Below are 19,235 nucleotides of genomic sequence, written 5' to 3'. Positions count from 1 at the left end.
AAACTGCTCGGCTCCGCTCGCTCTGGGGGCCGCTCCACCCGTCCCACAGCTACTCCGCTCTGCCAGCCGCTCTGCTCCACCAGCTGTCCGGTGATCCGCTCCAGCCGTCCCCACAAACTGCTCCATTCCGCCAGCTGCTCTGTTCCACAGTATAGCTTTGGGCTCCCCACTAGTTAGCACAGTACTCAGTGCTCTCAGCTCAGTGATTTCAGCTCTTAGTGATTTTAGCTCATAGTAGGGGAGCCCCAGTGCTAGTGCACCATTAGCCAAAAGTGAGTTCAGCTCAGTAACCTGTATCTGGATTCTTAAGGGAATAAAAAATCAACTCTGACATTCCACAGTGGAGAGAGCAGGATGTGCAATTGGTGCTCCAGGCCCTCACAAGGGGCCCATACCACCAAGTACACACACCGGTCCCCAACCTCTCTCTCTCTTCATGGGGTTTTGGGGTCCCATGTTTAGCAAGTACCACCCACTAAGGTTGAGTCATCTCTGTCACAAAGCAGTCCCACAGCTCCCCATTCACACAATCAGGGTGACAAACTTTTTTTTTCCTGCCCCAATAACAAAGAAACTGGGGATCCCAGAGCTGTTAAATAACCATCCCAGTCTGCTGTGGGCTTATGCTAAGTGGAGGGTGGATGCCAATGCAAATCTTTCCCCATTCTTTGAAATTCTTGGAATTCTTTCCACATTCCCTACAATTCACCACCAGATGTCAGGGTAGCACTCATCCTGACTCTGCTTACACCATAATAAAACATATATTGTTTGCTTGTACCCAGCAAACCAAGTGATCCAAATCACTCTGTATCAGTGATCTGTCTTCTTCATTATTTACCACTCCTCCAATTTTTGTGTTATTTGCAAACTTGATCAGTGATTTTGTCTTTTCTTCCAGGTCATTAATAAAAACATCATGTAACCAAGGGCCAAGAAACAATCCCTGCAGGAGAGAAACACACCCGCTTGATTATTCCCCATTTACAATTACATTTTCAGATTTATCAGTTAGCCAGCTTTTCAGACGAAGTGTCTCCCCAGACTAGTCACTTACAATTAGGTGACTCCTCATATTTCTGCTAAATCTCGGGGGAGTTTTCTAGCCATTGTACTCATAGCAGGATTGTGAGAGGCCACCCATATTTGCTGACTGGAGCATGATGAAGCTCCTCCCTCACCAATAACCATTCAAAAGGGAAGTATTGGACAGAAACGTTTCATTTTTTCCAGACTAGCCTGTTGGATATGGGTAGCCAGAACAGTAGCTGTGTATTACTTGTGTGTTTTTCATTCTGTGTTACATTTGAAATGTTTCTTTCGTTCCTTCCAGTGCTGTATTTTTAACACTAAAATTTCAAGTTTAATTTATAAAAGGACAAGTTTGCTAGTGAATCCCTCACTCCTGATTCATGATGCATACCAGGAATCTCTCAACACTAGGAGAACAAAGAAAAGAGCAGTAACAGAGGACTGAAAGGGCCAGCCACTGGGCAGCCTATGTATATGTCAGATACCAAATTGTGGTCAGGAGATGTGTAGTGGAGTCAGGGATGAGGTGGGTCAAGATACCAGGAAGTCAGGGTCAGGCAAAGACATGCAGACAGGAGGCAAGTAATGGAATCAGGATCAGTCTTGGTGAGGATGCCAGGAAATCAGGGTCAGGTGCTGAGTTGCAGACAGGAGACAAGTGGTTGAGTTGGGGATGAGCCAGAGTCAGGAGCTGGAATCTAAGGGTTCATAGCAAGTTCTATAGCAGAGCAAGCAGGCAGTCTGTATTGTTACAGAGAAAACTCCCTGTGCTATCTTCCCGGTTAATATACCAGCAAGGGCCAATCAGTGGGCTACTCAGGCCCCACTGGACAGTACTTCCAGCAATGTCTAGCTTCCGATGGTCCCCTAGCAGGAATCCAGCCTCAGCATCCGGTGGCAGTGCAGAAATGTTAGCAGCCTGGAATCCTCACGAGGTTCTTACAGCACCTCCCTCTTCAGGTCCCCCTCTTGGTGTGATGCCTGTTTAGGCTTGTTGGGTTGAGTCCTGTTGAACATCCTGACTAGGTCAGGGACATGAACATGGGAAACCATAGCCCTCCAGTCTATGACCTAGTACAAGCAACTGCGTATCTGTTGGGAATCAAGGATGGCATGCTCCTCATGACTCTGGATTTTGACTAGTGGAGGCAGGGGTGTGGTTTGGTCGGGAAAGGTGTTCTCAGTATAGAGCTACCAAATGGAAACATAAAAAAGTGGGTGTATTTTGAGGTACTGGGGAAGCTGTAGTTTAAAGATAACTGGGTTGATCTGTTGGCATATCTGGAATGGTCCCAGGAACTGGTGGCCAAGTTTCTGGAAAGGTCGACTGGTGTGGAGATGCATTGTGGTGAACCTTACCTTCTGGCCTACTCTGAACACCAGAGCTTCCTGACACTGATGGTCTACATGCCTCTTGTAAGCCTTCTTCACTTCTTCTGAGTGGTTCTTGAGCTCCTCTTGGCTGAGATGGATGACTCTGTTGGACTCAGTTGGTGGCGGCTGGGTTTGGGGAGGTTGCTTGTAGTGCCAGGTGAAAATGAGAGTGGAATCTGAAGAATGGGCTCTAACCTGTAGAAGCATGGTTTGCATTGTTATATGAAAATTTTGCATACAGAATTGTGGAGCAGTTATCTTGGTGATAGTTCATGAAACGTCTCAAGTATTATTCCAGTACTGGGCTCAGCCTTTAGTTTTGTTGATTTGTTTGAGGGTGGTATGTGGTGGAGGTCAATAGGCAGACATGCAGTAACCAGAATGCTTAGTACCAAAAGTGAAAGATAAACTGTGGGACTTGGTCTGAAACTGTGTATTCTGGAAATCTGTGAAGATGACCCAGCTCCAAGGGTTTGACAGTAGCCTTGATAGAGGGTAGGTTGTTGCAGGGGATGAAGTGGGTCTTTTTTAGTCAGACTGTCCACAACAGGTAAGACTATGGTGTGGCCATCAGATGCTGGGAGTTCCACAGTAAAGTCTAGGGGGATGGCAGACCAAGGCCTACCTGGAGTCTATAGGGTATGAAGGTGCTGAGTGGTCTAGTCTGGAGCATCTTGCTGTGTGCACAGCACTCACAGGATTCCATGTAAACTTGGACTTCAGACTGCTTGTGGGGCCACCAGAAAAAATGGGCAAACTGACTTGCCAGTGGAGCATCATGGCACAGTTGTAGCATCTCCAGTCAGGGGCTCCCTGGGGGAACATCTATGTGCTTGTCAAAGTATGTTACACCATGCCATAGCATTCCCTCTCAGATCTGAACCTTAGCGTTCAGAAAATGAGATACTAGCACCTGAATCCTCTAAGCTTAATTACCAGCTTAGATCTGATAGCACTGCCACCACCCAAAAATATAGTGTTTTGGGGCACTCTGACCTCCCCAGCCTTCCCTTGGGTTCTTAAAACAAGGAGAAATAAACCATTCCCCCACCTTTCCCCGTCCCAGAATTTCCCTCCCTGGGCTATCCTGAGAGATACTGATCCAACCTCTTAAAGAAGCATCTCCCTTCCCTTCCACAAAGAGGCAAACAGATTCAAGGAAAACAGAGAGAGATTCTATCTCTTCCCCCTTCCATCTCCCCCACCCGTCCTAGTGAGTTATCCCAATCCCCTGGAATAAAACAAGGGAAACAAGAAAAAAAAATCGATCAGGTTCTCTAAAAAGAAATCTTTTAATAAAAGAAAGGAAAAAGTAAAGAATTATCTCTGTAACTTCAAGATGTAAATATTACAGGGTCCTATAGCTCACAGACACCAGAAAGAGACTTTCCCCCCAGTACCAATACAAATCAAAATATTCCCAGCAACTACACATATAAAAGTTACCCAGCCAGATCCACAATTGCAAATAGAGTAAAACAATCAAAAGCCTAAACCGCCTGTTTTTACTTACTATTTGAAAAGAAACTTAGAGAGCCTGTAGTAATGTCTGGTCTCTCTCAGACCCTCCGAGAGAAGAACACACAACGGACAAAGAACACACACAAAAGCTTCCCTCCACCCAAATTTAAAAGTATCTTGTCTTCTGATTGGTCTTCTGGTCAGGTGTCCAGTTCCCTGCTTGTAACCCTTTACAGGTAGAAGAGACATTAACCCTTAACAATCTGTTTATGACACACCCCCCAAATCGCAGACAGTGGGGAACCTCACGGGCGGCGATTTCTTCCTAGAACTCTAAAATAAACAGATTAATACAACACATGCACCTTTACATATACTACTAAGTATGTAAACTACAAGACTTTCTACATTTCAAGGACAAATTTCAACCAGTGGATTGTGGGAAACTTTCACGAGAGAGTGCATCAGCTACTTTGTTAGAAGCTCCTGAAATGTGTTGAATTTCAAAATCAAAATCTTGGAGAGCTAAACTCTATCGAAGCAGTTTTTTTGTTGTTCCCCTTGGCAGTATGAAGCCACTTTAGCGCAGCATGGTCGGTTTGTAGCTGGAACCGCTGTCCCAAAACGTATGGGCATAGCTTTTCCAGGGCGTATATAATGGCGTAGCATTCCTTTTCACTGACTGACCAGTGGCTTTCCCTCTCAGACAGTTTCTTGCTGAGAAACACGACAGGGTGGAAGTTGTGATCTGGTTCTTCCTGCATGAGAACTGCTCCTATACCACGCTCAGATGCATCGGTGGTTACTAGGAATGGTTTGTCAAAGTCCGGGGCCCTTAGCACAGGGTCTGACATGAGCATCGCCTTAAGCTGGGTAAAGACCTTCTGACACTCATTAGTCCACTTGACTGCATTCGGCTGGATCTTTTTGGTCAGGCCGGTCAGTGGGGCAGCAATTTGGCTGTAGTGTGGTACAAATTGCCTGTAGTACCCGGCAAAGCCTAAGAAGGATTGGACCTGTTTCTTTGACTTTGGGACAGGCCACTTTTGGATAGCATCCACCTTGGCCTGTAGGGAGTTTATGGTTCCTCGACCCACCTGGTGTCCCAGGTAAGTCACTCTGTTTTGGCCTATTTGACACTTTTTGGCCTTAACAGTTAGTCCTGCCTGCCTGATGCGCTCAAAGACCTTTTCCAGGTGTTCTAGGTGTTCGGGCCAGGAGTCAGAAAAGATGGCCACATCATCGAGGTAGGCCACTGCATATTCTCCCAGTCCTGCTAGTAGACCATCTACCAGCCTCTGGAAGGTGGCGGGTGCATTTCGCAGCCCGAAAGGAAGTACATTAAATTCATACACCCCCGCATGGGTGATGAATGCTGACCTTTCCTTGGCAGGTTCATCTAGCGGTACTTGCCAGTACCCCTTGGTTAAGTCTATTGTAGATATGAATTGGGCACGTCCCAACTTTTCCAATAGCTTATCGGTGCGTGGCATTGGATAGTTGTCCGGACGAGTTACCGCATTTAGCTTACAGTAGTCCATGCAAAAGCATATTTCCCCATCTGGTTTGGGTACCAGAACCACTGGAGATGCCCATGCACTGGTAGATGAGCGGATTATACCCATCTGTAGCATGTTTTGGATCTCCCATTCTATAGCAGCTTGGGCATGAGGAGACACCCGGTAGTGTGGGGTTCTAACTGGGTGAGCATTACCTGTGTCAATGGAGTGGTATGCCCGTTCAGTCCGTCCTGGGGTGGCTGAGAACAATGGGGCGAAGCTAGTGCACAGCTCCTTTATTTGTTGCCGCTGCAGACATTCCAGGGTGGTTGAGAGGTTCACCTCTTCCACGCCACTGTCTTTTTTCCTTTCGTAGTAGACACTGTCAGGCCACTCAGCGTCATCTCCTCCCTGGACTGTAAACTGACAAACCTGTAAGTCTCTGGAATAAAAGGGCTTGAGAGAATTAACATGGTACACTCTGGGCTGTAGGGAGGAATTGGGAAATGCTATGAGGTGGTTCACAGTTCCCAGGCGCTCTTGGACCATGAATGGCCCTTCCCATGATGCTTCCATCTTATGGGCCTGTTGCGCCTTCAAGACCATAACCTGGTCTCCTACGTTGAAGGAACGCTATCTGGTATGTCTATCATACCAGGCCTTTTGCTCTTTTTGAGCATCCTTTAGGTTTCCTTTAGCAAGGGCTAAAGAGTGTCGGAGGGTGTTTTGTAGGTTGCTTACAAAGTCCAGAATGTTAGTCCCTGGAGAAGGCGTAAACCCCTCCCATTGCTGCTTTACCAGCTGTAATGGCCCCTTAACCTCATGACCATACACAAGTTCAAACGGTGAAAACCCTAAACTGGGATGTGGTACAGCCCTGTAGGCAAAAAGCAACTGCTGCAAGACTAGGTCCCAGTCATTGGAGTGTTCATTGACAAATTTACGTATCATGGCCCCCAAAGTTCCATTAAACCTTTCCACCAGGCCATTGGTTTGAGGGTGGTACGGGGTGGCAGCTAAGTGGTTCACCCCATGAGTTTCCCACAGTTTCTGCATGGTCCCTGCCAGGAAATTAGATCCTGCATCTGTAAGGATGTCGGAGGGCCAACTTACCCTGGCAAAAATGTCTGTTAGGGCCAGGCACACAGCTTTAGCCCTGGTGTTGCCTAGAGCTACTGCTTCCGGCCATTGGGTAGCAAAGTCCATGAAAGTCAGTACGTACTGCTTTCCTCTGGGTGTCTTTTTTGGGAAAGGACCCAGAATATCCACAGCTACTAGCTGAAATGGGACCTCAATTATGGGGAGTGGCTGTAGAGGGGCCTTGACCTGGTCTTGGGGCTTTCCCACTCTTTGGCACACCCCACAAGACCGGACATACTTGGCAATGTCCTTGCCCATCCCCTCCCAGTGGAAGGACTTCCCCAACCAGTCTTTGGTTCTGTTCACCCCAGCATGGCCACTGGGATGATCATGGGCTAAGCTTAAGAACTTTTCCCGGTACTTAGTTGGAACCACCAACTGTTTTTGCGGATGCCAGTTTTCCTGGTGTCCACCAGAAAGAGTTTCCTTGTACAAAAGTCCTTGTTCTGCAACAAACCGGGATTGATTAGAAGAGCTGAGAGGCGGTGGGGTGCTCCGTGCCACTGCCCAAGCTTTCTGAAGGCTGTCATCTGCTTCCTGCTCAGTCTGGAACTGTTCCCTGGAAGCTGGAGACACCAGTTCTTCCTCAGACTGTGGACTTGGGCTTGGTCCCTCTGGAAGCGATGTAGATGAGGGGGTTGTTTCCGTTGCTGGTGAACCGCTCTCCGCTGGTGCACCAGGGGGTATTTCAGGCTCTGGCTGAGCCTCTTGGGTGTGGTTGTCTGCTGCTTCTGCCAGTTCAGGCTCGCTGGTGCCCTCTGGCATTGGGGTTGAAGATGGATTTGCAAGCACTGTTGTCAGTGCTGGCAACAGTTCTGGTGCTGCCTGCTTTTCCAGTTCCTGGTCTGGGACTGGAAGCACTATGGCTGTTTCCATTGTTGGCATGGGATCCAGGTCCACTACCTCTGTCTGGGTCTCTTGTAACACAGACGGGGCCTCTGTGGACGGCTCAGGAACAGGAATGGGTCTGGAAGCTTGCCTGGTTTGGCTGCGGGTAACCATTCCCACTCTCTTTCCCCGCTTCACCTGGTTGGCCAAGTCTTCCCCCAGTAGCATGGGGATGGAATAATTGTCATAGACTGCAAAAGTCCACATTCCTGACCAGCCTTTGTACTGGACAGGCAGTTCAGCTGTAGGCAAGTCTACAGCTTGTGACATGAAGGGGTAAATTGTAACTTTGGCCTTTGGGTTGATGAATTTGGGGTCGATGAAGGATTGGTGGATAGCTGACACTTGTGCCCCCGTGTCTCTCCACGCAGTAACCTTCTTTCCGCCCACTCTCCGCATCTGGGCCTGAGGATCTTTGGTGTGAGGGTGGTGTAATGAACTGCACTCGGTTGGGGTTCTTTGGGCAGTTGGCCTTTATATGTCCCAGTTCATTACACTTAAAGCATCTTCCAGCTGACTGGTCACTGGGCCGAGGTGGGTTACTGGAGACTGGTGAGGTGGAAGAAATAGGGCGTCTGTGGCTTCCTTGGGTTGTAGGTGGGGTCTTGGGCTGCCCTCGGTTATAGGGTTTATTGTCGGTGTGCCCCCTGGGGTATTTGTTCCCCTTGACAGTAGGTTTTTCTTTTCTGCCACTTCCGTCCATTTGGCTCCAATCTCCCCCGCCTCGATTACTGTTTTGGGCTTTTCATCTTGGATGTACCTTTCTGTTTCCTCCAGAACACCATCTAAGAACTGCTCCACTTGTATCAGGAGGTGCAGCTCGTCCAGATTGTTAACCTTTGTTCCTGATATCCAGGCTTCATAATTCTTTGCAATGTGGTAGGCATGTCGGGGGAATGACACGTCTGGGTTCTATTTTAGGGCTCTGAACCGCCGATGGGCATGTTCAGGTGTTATCCCCATTCTGTATCTGGCCTTGGTTTGAAAAAGTTTATAATCCTTCATGTTCTCCTTAGGCATTTCAGCTGCCACCTCTGCTAAAGGTCCACTGAGCTGTGGTCTCAGCTCTATCATGTACTGGTCTTCAGGGATGCTGTACCCAAGGCAGGCTCTTTCAAAATTTTCTAAGAAGGCCTCAGTGTCATCACCTGCCTTCTAGGTGGGAAATTTTTTGGGATGTGGAACAACAACTTGAGACGGGTTGTTAGGATTGGCTGTGTTCTGTTGCTTAGCCTTTTCTAATTCCAGGGCTTGCTGGTAGGTCTCCCTCTGGAGTTCCAGCTGTCTTTGGTGGTCTGCATCTTTGGCTGCATGCTCTCTTTTGTAGGCTGCCTCTCTGTCTTCTTGTTCTCTTTTGTGGGCCACCTCTCTTTCTCTTTCTCTTTCTCTTAGCTCCATCTCTTGTAGTTTTTTTTTCCATGTCTCGTTGTGCTCTGCATCTTTGAATTGTTCCTCTGCCTCCAGTCTCGCTGGTTACTGTTTCAGGTCCTTGGTAGTCATGGTTCCTGCTTTCTTGTGTTGGGGTGCCCTCTGGTGTTTTACTGCCTGAACTGCTGCTTCTTTGTTGCCTAGCAACAGTGCCCTTCTAACTTTTCCTAGGTAGCCTTCCCTGATAAAACTAGCACAAAAAGAAACCCTTCATTTGCATGTGTGTTCTGCTGGTGTAGTTGACTCACAGCTGGAGTTCTATTGTCTAACAAAAGACCCTTGTTAAACTTAATGGCCCTGCCTGAGGCACTCTCAATGGACAGCCAGAAAGGAGCAAGGAAAAAAATTTCTCTGGCTGTAGGTTTAAAAAAAAAAACCCTTCTCTCTGCTTACAAGCAGCTAGCAGAGAAAAGAAAATTAATAATCTTACAGGCTTTTGGATTCTTATCTTTCCCACATGCTGCACATCATGTCATAGTATAATTCCCAAATATGGACCTCAGCGTCCAAAATATGGGTACTAGCGTGAATTCCCCTAAGCTTAATTACCAGCTTAGATCTGATAGCACTGCCACCACCCAAAAATATAGTGTTTTGGGGCACTCTGATCTCCCTAGCCTTCCCTGGGGACCCCAAGAACCCAGATCCCTTGGGTTCTTAAAACAAGGAGAAATAAATCATTCCCCCATCTTTCCCCCTCCCAGAATTTCCCTCCCTGGGCTATCCTGGGAGATACTGATCTAACCTCTTAAATCAGCATACAGAGAAGCATCTCCCTTCCCTTCCACAAAGAGGCAAACAGATTCAAGGAAAACAGCGAGATATTCTATCTCTTCCCCCTCCTGTCTCCCCCACCCGTCCTGGTGAGTTACCCAGCCAGATCCACAATTGCAAATAGAGTAAAACAATCAAAAAGCCTAAACCGCCTGTTTTTACTTACTATTTGAAAAGAAACTTGGAGAGCCTGTAGTAATGTCTGGTCTCTCTCAGACCCTCCGAGAGAAGAACACACAACGGACAAAGAACACACACAAAAGCTTCCCTCCACCCAAATTTAAAAGTATCTTGTCTTCTGATTGGTCTTCTGGTCAGGTGTCCAGTTCCCTGCTTGTAACCCTTTACAGGTAGAAGAGACATTAACCCTTAACAATCTGTTTATGACTCCCCATCCCACATGGAACAGAGTATCTTAGTCCCTAATGTCATAGATTAGATTCCTTGGATGTGTGGATCTTCTTTCAGGGTGGACTGTATGGGGGAGCTCAGGTTGTGGTGAAATGTGGCATTGACAAATTTACTAGGCTTTGTGGGCAGGGGTTCAGAAATAGGTTCCTTGTTCCACGAGCCTCTGTGGAGTGGACGTAATGTGGATTGTCAAAGATGGTCAAGAAGGCTTGCAGGAAGGTGTCCCCAGTCGGAGAGCACTGGGCTGCTCTGCGCCAATGTTGGGGGAGCCCAGCTGAGCTCTTAGCCGGTGAGAAGGCTAACTATTAGTCCCACTAGTGTGTGGGATACATTCTGCGGTGGAGCTGGAAGGACAGTCTGCATTTATTCATAAACCCCGGGAATTTCCAAAGGTTCCTGTCAAGCCGTTTGGGTAGTGGGACAGCGGGATCCTGTTCAGGCGATGGTGGTTTGCTCAGGTACCTAGTGTAGCTGCTTCTCCCTGTGAGCAGGGTACTTTCTCATGCAAGATCTGTGCTTCCATTGCAGACTATGTAGCTTGGCTTTGTAGTACGAGGTTCTGTCTGCAGATTGGTGACTTGGTCTTGCAGGTTTCAGTTCCTTGAGGAACTGCTGGTCAGAGGGCAGCCCACCCCTTCCATATTCTGTGAAGGATAGGGTTGTCAGGTGTCTGGTTTTAACCTGGAACGTCTTGTCAAAAAGGGACCCTGGCAGCTCCAGTCGGCACTGCTGACCGGGCTGTTAAAAGTCCGGTTGGCGGCATGGGGATGAGGAGGGGGCCTGCAGCAGTTCTCTCTGTGGAGCTTTAGGGTGGTGTGAGCCCCGGCGGGCAGGGCATGGATCCCAGAAGAGGGGCTGGGAAAGGCATTTAACTGCAGGCTGGGGCTGGCAGGGTTAACCCTGGGCAGCAGCTGTCACGGTGCCTGGGGGCTCCTTGCAGAGTGGGTATTGTGGCCTTTAAGAAGTGCCTTCAGCCTTCTCCCTGCCCGGTCCACTGCTCTCCTGTCATGCTATACAAAGCACACGGGATCTTTTGTAGAGGAGAAGGCAAAAACGCCACATTTATTGAGAATACAGCAGTTAGCATATGCTTTTCAATCACACACACACCATGTACACAGTCTCGCCAGTTGATGTTTATAGTTACCAGTCCAGAATCTGGACCAATTTAGTGGCCAGCCAGATTGGTCACAGAGGGCAGCAGGGCTCTGTCGGTCATGATCCGATGCTCCTAGAGTGTGGCAAGATGAATCCAAAGCCCCATGGCAGAGCACCCCGTTCTTATAGTGTTTTTTCTCTGTTGAAGTCTATGGATTTTGTTGTGTCCGTTTGTGACTGGGTTACTCTTAACTGGTGTATCTTTTGATGTAAACATCCAATACACCTCTGAGAGGGTCATCCTGTCTTTTGTTTTGATTTAATCAATTGTCCTTAGGGGTGCCAGCCTTCACCTCAGGGTTGTCAGTGTCCCCTTCATTATGGATACATGTTGATGATTCTCTGATGTCGATTCTCTGATGTCGTTTAAGTCTCTTCACTCCTTCCTTGATCATCTGGCTGTAACAATGGCCTTCACATCTTATCTTTTCCTGATGCATACATTCCTCCTTCACACAAACAGTCTTTTACAGTTAAAGATATAGAGCAGTTTTTATGTTGAGCAAGAAAAGGCATTGTAAATTAAGCCTTCTTAAATCTTATAATCAAAACAATTTACATTGGGGCCCAGGCCTTCAACGTTCCTCTAATCTCCTTAATATAGAGACAATACAGGATCCTGTCTCTTACTTTCTAAATCTTAAAACAAAGAAATGTATATTTAACTAGAGTGCCTAATTTGTAATACATATAGGAAGCCATAGTAGACATTATAACTTATCCTAAAATAAAAGGGTGACCATAATCAGTCATAAGGATTGTTCTGGTCTGTCATTTCTTTCTGCTATTCAGAAAGGGTGGCTGACAGGATAAAATCAAACTGTACATTCATTCTCATAGTACAATTATAAACTCCTGCTCCTACACCCCAAGGGCTGCTGTGCTGGGCTTATCTTGGGATCATGCGACCAGCAGATAAGGGATTGTGGGCTTGTCAGACTCCTCCCAGAGATGAATGAGCTGTGCAGAAGCATGGGGCTAAAATTGGACTGCTCTCCCCGGGAACGAGTCCGAGCATAGTTGGGCAGCAGCTGGGTGCACAGGTGCCAGCCAGTGGCCGGCCTGAGGGGGATGAAGAAGAGTGGCTGGTGATCACTGCAAATGGCAGGGGGAGGGAAGAGGCTGAGGAAGAGGCCTGCAGCAGCTCTCTCCCTGAAGCTGTTGTGATTTGGGCTACGCTGGGGACGCAGCGAGCCAGGGGCAGCAGTCGGGTATGTATTTGTGTGTCACTTGCAGGGAATTCTCTCCCCCTCTTCCTCCTCTTCCCCCTCGCCCCCTGATTTCAGAGAACAGGAAACACTTTTGTCCTCAGTGCACTGGTCAAGCCATGTGTTCAGGATTAATGGCATATAGAGCAGCCTCTGAGGCCTGGAAAATGGCAGGGCAGCGCTAGTGTGGCTGCTGTTTAAGGGGCCACTTGACATCAACACCTCCCAGAGCCCCTGTGAACTGCACCAGCCAGAGCTGCCTGGAGCCTGAACCCACTCCTGGAGTCCGCACCCCTCCCACACCCGAGCTCCCTACCCCAGCCCTGAGCCCCTCCCATGCTCTGAACCCCTTGGCCCCAGTGTGGAGCCCCTTCCTACACCCCAAACCCCTCATCCCCAGCCTTCACTCCCAGCAGGAGCCCTCATGCCCTCCCACACCCCAACCCCCCTGCCTCAGCCCAGAGCCCCCTCCCACACTCCAAACCCCTTGGCCCCAGCCCAGAGCCCCTTCCCACACCCCTAATCCCTCATCCCCAGCCTTCACCCCCAGCAGGAGCCCTCATGCCCTCCCACACCCCAACCCCCTGCGTCAGCCCGGAGCCCCCTCCCACACTCCAAAACCCTTGGGCCCCAGCCCAGAGCCTTCTCCTTCACTCCAAACCCCTCATCCCCAGCCCCACTCCATAGCTCACACCCCCAGCCGGAAGTCTCACTCCCTCCCACACCCCAACCATCTGCCCCAGCCCAGTGAAAATGAGCAAGTGAGTGATGGAGGGATGGAATGAGCAGGGGTGGGGCTTGGAGAATGGGTGGGGCCTTGGGGAAGGGGTGGGGCTAGGGTGTTCAGTTTCCTGCGGTCAGAAAGTTGGCAACCCCAGTGAAGGAGTTGGAGGGGCACAGGGGGGTCTGAACAAACCGTCAGGCCCGGAGTCAGGGCTGGGCAGTGGATGGCTTTGGCAAGTTACAGTAAACTCCTCACTTAACACTGTAGTATGTTCCTGAAAAATGTTACTTTAGGGAAACGATGTTAAGCGAATCCAATTTTCCCCATAAGAATTAATATAAATGGGGGAGTTAGGTGCCAGGGGAATTTTTTTTTGACCAGATAAAAGGCATTCTATACATTTAAACAATTTAACAAGCAATTTAATACTATAAGTTTAAACAGATTTAAAGAAACAATTTAATACTACAGTCATCACTGCTGAGTTGAAGCTTGGTTGAGGTGGTGGAGTCAGAGAGTGGAAAGACGGATGGATTGTCCGGCTGCTCCTCTTGCTGTTCTTTGCAAGCACAGGCACTGACTTTGCTGATGTCAGGGGGCTCAACCCTCGGCCCACCCTCTTCACCCATCCCCCCCCATACCCCAACCTTGACCCCCTTCTTCTCCCCCCCACCTTCTCCCCCTTTACTTCGCATGCAGCATCCTTGCTCCTTCCCCTCCTCTGCTCCGTCTGAATGCTGCAAGCCAGCTGATTGCTGTGGGCAGAAGGCAGGGGAGGGAGGCGGAAGGTGCGCTTGAGTCCTCGCTCCTCACCACTCCCTCTTGCCCAAGGCTATCAGCTGGCTTGTGGTGTTTAGGAGGGAGGAGGGGGAGCCAGGACTTGGCGCACAGGCTCCCCGTCTTCCCCCCACCCTACAACCTCCTAGGGGCAATCAGCTGGTTTGCAGTGTTCAGGAGGGCAGGGGAGGGAAGGTGAGCCTGCGTGCCGAGGTCCTCGTCCTCTGTTGATGTATGAATATGTGGCTCTGGCCACTGAGACACTTTTGAGCTACCACATCTTAAGGAAGAAAGATTGTGCAGGTCCTTGTGTCCTTTTACCCACTACCTTTAGTCTTTAGAAGATAACTGAATCTTTTTCTTGTGTTAAAATTCTCTGATACTGCTGTGCTTAATGCAAACAAGGCTTCTTTGTCAAGAAACTAGGGAAGAAGCTGTTTGAAACACTACAACCTGCTAGTTATTTCCTTCTATCTAATAATACAATAACAGGCCTCCTCTGTGTCAGCATATACGTTATTTAACCTGAAATATAAGGCTTGCCCTTCTGGATGAGAAATCACAGTGGAAAAACTGAGAATCACGCAGGAATTAGTATGTTAAGATAACATGATTTCTAGATGTTAAATCAGAGCTCTGGGAATGTAGCAAAATGTCCCACCAGCCTTCAGTGAGTTCATGGCATGTGATGTCCTTATGTGTATGTGCCTGAGACCAAATCACCAGGGAAAATGGAGATGCTAAGGTCCATCCATGCAATGTAAGTCAGTTACACTCACATTGATTAGCACTTTGCAACCTCCCCCCCCTTTAGCATGTTTGTTTCTGTTCTGCTGTGGAGTGGTGCATCTTTTCTTGTTCTTTGGGATGAGCTGTAGTTGCAGATTCCTAGACTAAACCTCTTCTTCTTCTTCTTCTTCTTCTTTTTTTTTTTAATCCCTGGCCATAGGAGGCCTGTTTATTGCATTATTGAGATAGAGGGAAATAGCTAGCAGTTTTAATGTTTCAAACAGCTTCTTCCTTAGTTTTGTGACAAACAAGCCTTTTTTTCGTTAAGCACAGCAATATCAGCTCACATGAAAAAAATATACTGACACTAAAACCAGTATATTGTATTTTTTTTCTTTTTTATAACTGGTTTTTATAATTAAGGAGCCAAATCTTGCAGTTCTTAGCCCTCACTCTAGCAAAGGTTCCATTGCAGGATTGAGTAGGCACTGAAGGTTTTGCCTCAAGGACATCTCCTGTCTTTCATTATCTTTGTTGATAAGGAATTCATTTCCCCTCTGCTTCCTACTTTCCACCTGAAATCATGATCCTTTACATTTATCACATCATAATCCTCTCCAGAGCAACCAGTTGTGATACCGCAAACAGAAGATTATGACTTTAAGTGGAGAATAAGCTCAGAAGCAAATGAGGTCTTAAAGCAACAAAGATCCTGTTTTCTTGCTAATATCCCGACCAATAAACAACAAGGGAAGATACATATGAGCAGCATTGCCCATAAACAAAATATATTACAGCACTTTCCAAGAGGCATCAGTGAGTCTTTACTATTTAAACAAAATATTTAATTATTAAACCTAGAAGCTCTTTTGACGTGAAATCATTCAGTAAGAGAGATCCACACACTTAAATCCTCTTTGGCACGAATCTCTAAGCGCTTTTAGAGCTGCTTAGCTTTTTACAAATACTTGTGTTACATAAATATGCAATCCTGGAGAATTGTATCCGGCTCTGAGGGGACTAGAGGAACAGCTAATGTGCCCTGCATATGACCAGGCTTCAACAGTAGCAGTCCTGTATCTGTAGCTGAAATTTAGCATATATTTGGAGTTCAAACTCATCAGAACTCAGAATGGGGACACTAGTCATATCATTCCTTAAGATTACTTTCCTGACAGTGGATAAACTTGTGATGTACATTCCTGTTTTTACAGAAAGAGAAGGTCCTCACCTGGAAACTAAAGATTTGAACCAACTATATAAATAGTTCTGTTTGTACTGTATTATTTTTCCCTCATTCATTTAATTTTCACTTTGATTAATTTGACTAGATATCATAAATTGTTTATATTTGTTATTTATTTCATAGTGCAGGTGACACAGAAACTGTGGCAATAAGACTTTTCCCCTTGCAATAGTATGACGTAGCATCATAGAATTACATTTTTTAATATTTCGGGATCACACAGAATCCACAAGTTTCTTGGCTGCATTATCTTACATAAGGCTGTTTTTTGCTAGCCACGATGGATATGATCTTCTCGTGTTGAAGAAGTGAGGACCAGATTCTGCTGTAACTTACACCCTGTGCAATTGGAATTGGATAGGGATTATAATTAAGAGCAGAATTTGGCCCTGATAGTTTGCCTTTGACTTCAGAGGGAGCCAACTCAAGATCTGTGATTTTACAAACATCCTGCCTACTCCAACAGAAGTGAATTGTTCTTTAAAGGAAAGTTCCACAGTTTAGTTATAAAAATCTCTCTCTCTCTCACGTGCAAAAACTGTATTAAAAGAATGTCAAGGTGGCTATGTCAAGTATCCAAAAGTTAGGAAATGTCAGAAATAAGGTTAGCCATGACACCTTATTTCAACTCCTTTCACACATGTATTATGATAGCCTTGTTCCACATCAAATGTGAAGTCTGAGGTTGAGCCAAGAAAAGATCCCAACTCTCCGGTGTCCCAGTGGAGTGACTTAAACGCAAGTGTAATTCCTTTCTCTTCTTTACAAAGCTCTGCTTCATTCACTGATCATCCTATGCATTGAATGAGGCATGGGTAAGGAAAAACAAGTAATATGTGATCATGTCATGCAAGATTGTATCAGAATGCATAGGCACAAAGGGAACAAATTAAGGTTGCATAGACACCCGTAATTCTGGTCTTTGCTAACTTTGCTTGAATTTGCCACCTAAATAACATTTTTAACATAATTTTTATTGTAATTAACTTGGTTTTAAAAAAAAATAAAACTGAAAAAACAATTTACATCCTATGGAACTTTATTCACCACCCAGCCCTGAATGGGACAAAAGCAGAGTTGCAATCCAGGACCACAGTACAGACTTGCTGGTAGCAATGGTGTTATTTTCTACATGGGCCATCCATTACAGGATGATAAAGCACACACACTGACAGTAGGTCACACAGCTGTTTTGTAGACATGACAAGAATATTGGGAATTAGGAATTATTGGTTTTATTTTGGGCTGTGAAATTGAACATGGTATTTTGGTTACAGACAGCACAGACAAGGATTTGACACATTCATTCTGAAAAGCAGTGTGACTAGGTGGATGGTATGATAAATTAGGGACCTGGGTTCTATTCCCTGGCTCAGTGAGAGCTGGGAACATATTCAGTGCCATTGATGTGTGTTGGGTTGGAGCATGGTCAGTGTGATTTGCTTGTAGGAGCTTTGTGATACTCGGAGCATGCTTAATTCAGTTGGCATGTAGTGATTGGGGTGACAGCCTGGGTGGTATAGTTGGCCTGTGGGAATGAAGCTTCATAGGGTTGGAAGCATGTTCACAGATTTTCACAACAAGCCTATAATAAGCTTTATTGAGCTTGTCAAACAACAATTTTCAGAGGCCCATAACTTGGCCAAATCTGGGTGAATTTGTGTGGTGACAGCATAAGACAGCCCCTTGACCTGAGGAATATTCTGCTGTCAAATTTAAAGTTCTTCCTCCAAACCCTGGAAGTGGTAGAGCTCTTAAAAGAAATGGTTAGCAAAAAATTAACATTGGCAAACTACCGATTTTTGATTGAACCATTTTTGCTGGAATTCTCCAAAACAATTCAGCTGAGGCAGAGATCAGGCATAGGAAAATGTTAATCTAATAGAGTTTGGCAAAGATACAAGCAACTGAAAACATAGGCTTATAATGAAAAATGTTAAGCAACCTTAATTAAAATGTAACTACCAGCTCTGCCTATAATAGTTATAATCTACATATATATGTAACCCTTCTGCCCCTCTGAGTTGGCAGCAACAAGGGCCGGATTCAGTATTCAGGGGTTCCGTTTCAGTAACACAATGCATAACCGGCTCGAGCCCCCACCCAGTGACCTGAGACACTCACATACCACACACCCCTGGGCGCCTCTAGGAGGCAATACTTCCCCTCTCACAAGCACGGAGTCTGAGTGTAGCAAAATCTTTTTAATAAAGGAAGGAATCAATGCGGCATCCCATTGGACAAACACCACAAACAGGGTTATAACACAAACCATAAACACAAACCCACCTCCAAGTATATTTGGCACTGTCCTTTTTCCCCTTAGGGTTTTAAGTCCAATCACCCCAAAGTCCAACAACCCAAAAGTCTCTGGTCAATGCCACCCCAGAGTTCGAGAGTTTATCTGTGAGGTCCCTCCCCCCAGCCTGGGTAGAAAGGGGCACCTTACGTGGTCCGGGGCCAACTGCCCTGCCTCTCCATGGGTTCTGCTTCCACCTTCTCCACGAACTGCTCCGCTTTACCAGCCACTCCACTCTGCTCCTCCAGCTGTCCTCAGAAACTGCTCCGCTCCACCAGCTGCTCTGCTCCATGAGCTGCTCCAGTTCTCCCTGCAAACTGCTCAGCTCCGCTCGCTCTGTGGGCCACTCCACCCGCCCCACAGCTACTCCGTTCTGCCAGCCGCTCCGCTGCCACCAGCTGTCCCATGATCCGCTCCAGCCATTCCCACAACTGCTCCGCTCCGCCAGCTGCTCTGTTCCACAGTATAGCTTCAGGCTTCCCCACTAGTTAGCACAGCACTCAGTGCTCTCAGCTCAGTAATTTCAGCTCTTTAGTGATTTCAAATCTTAGTGATCTCAGCTCTTAGTAGGGGAGCCCCAGTGCTAGTGCACCATTAGCCCAAAGTGAGTTCAGCTTAGTAACCTGTATTTAGATTCTTGAGGGAATAAAAAAATCAACTCTGACATTCCACAGTGGAGAGAGGAGAAGGGTGGAACTGGTGCTTCTGGCTCCACAAGGAGACTGCACCACCAGACACAGATACCTGTCCCCAGCCTCTCTCAATTCACTGGGTTTTGGAACCCATGTCCCTTGTCTAGCAAGTACCACCCAACTGAGGGTGAGTCATTTGTCACCAAGCAGTGCCACAGCTCGGCAGTCTGGGACAGGGTAGGCGTGCCTATGCAAATACACTCTCTGAAATTCTTTCCACCAGATGTCAGGGTAGAGCTTATCCTGACTCTGCTTACATATAGAGAGAGAGAGAGAGAGAGAGAGAGAGAGAGAGAGAGAGATGTGATGCCTAAACTACTTAACAATGTCCCTTTACTGCCACATGCTAATTTTATAATTACAGTATTTGTAAACCTTCATCCTCAGTGTTTTTT

General features: G+C 46.9%; 1 protein-coding gene and 1 long non-coding RNA gene across 2 annotated transcripts in view; one reads left to right on the top strand and one right to left on the bottom strand.

The window, feature by feature from the left end:
• Nucleotides 1-19,235, top strand: part of DST (dystonin) — a 550,812-nt gene that overhangs the window by 9,876 nt on the left and 521,701 nt on the right.
• On the bottom strand, nucleotides 293-18,954 carry LOC115648288. Its single transcript, XR_003999509.1, has 3 exons — nucleotides 18,918-18,954; nucleotides 14,774-14,781; nucleotides 293-428 (listed from the first exon to the last, which is right to left on the bottom strand). It is a non-coding gene; the product is annotated as an uncharacterized LOC115648288 (long non-coding RNA).

Source organism: Gopherus evgoodei, chromosome 3 (assembly GCF_007399415.2).
Source record: "Gopherus evgoodei ecotype Sinaloan lineage chromosome 3, rGopEvg1_v1.p, whole genome shotgun sequence".
NCBI lineage: Eukaryota > Metazoa > Chordata > Testudines > Testudinidae > Gopherus > Gopherus evgoodei.
Note: the sequence above shows the minus strand (reverse complement) of the source record. Positions and strands in the feature narration are given on the sequence as shown.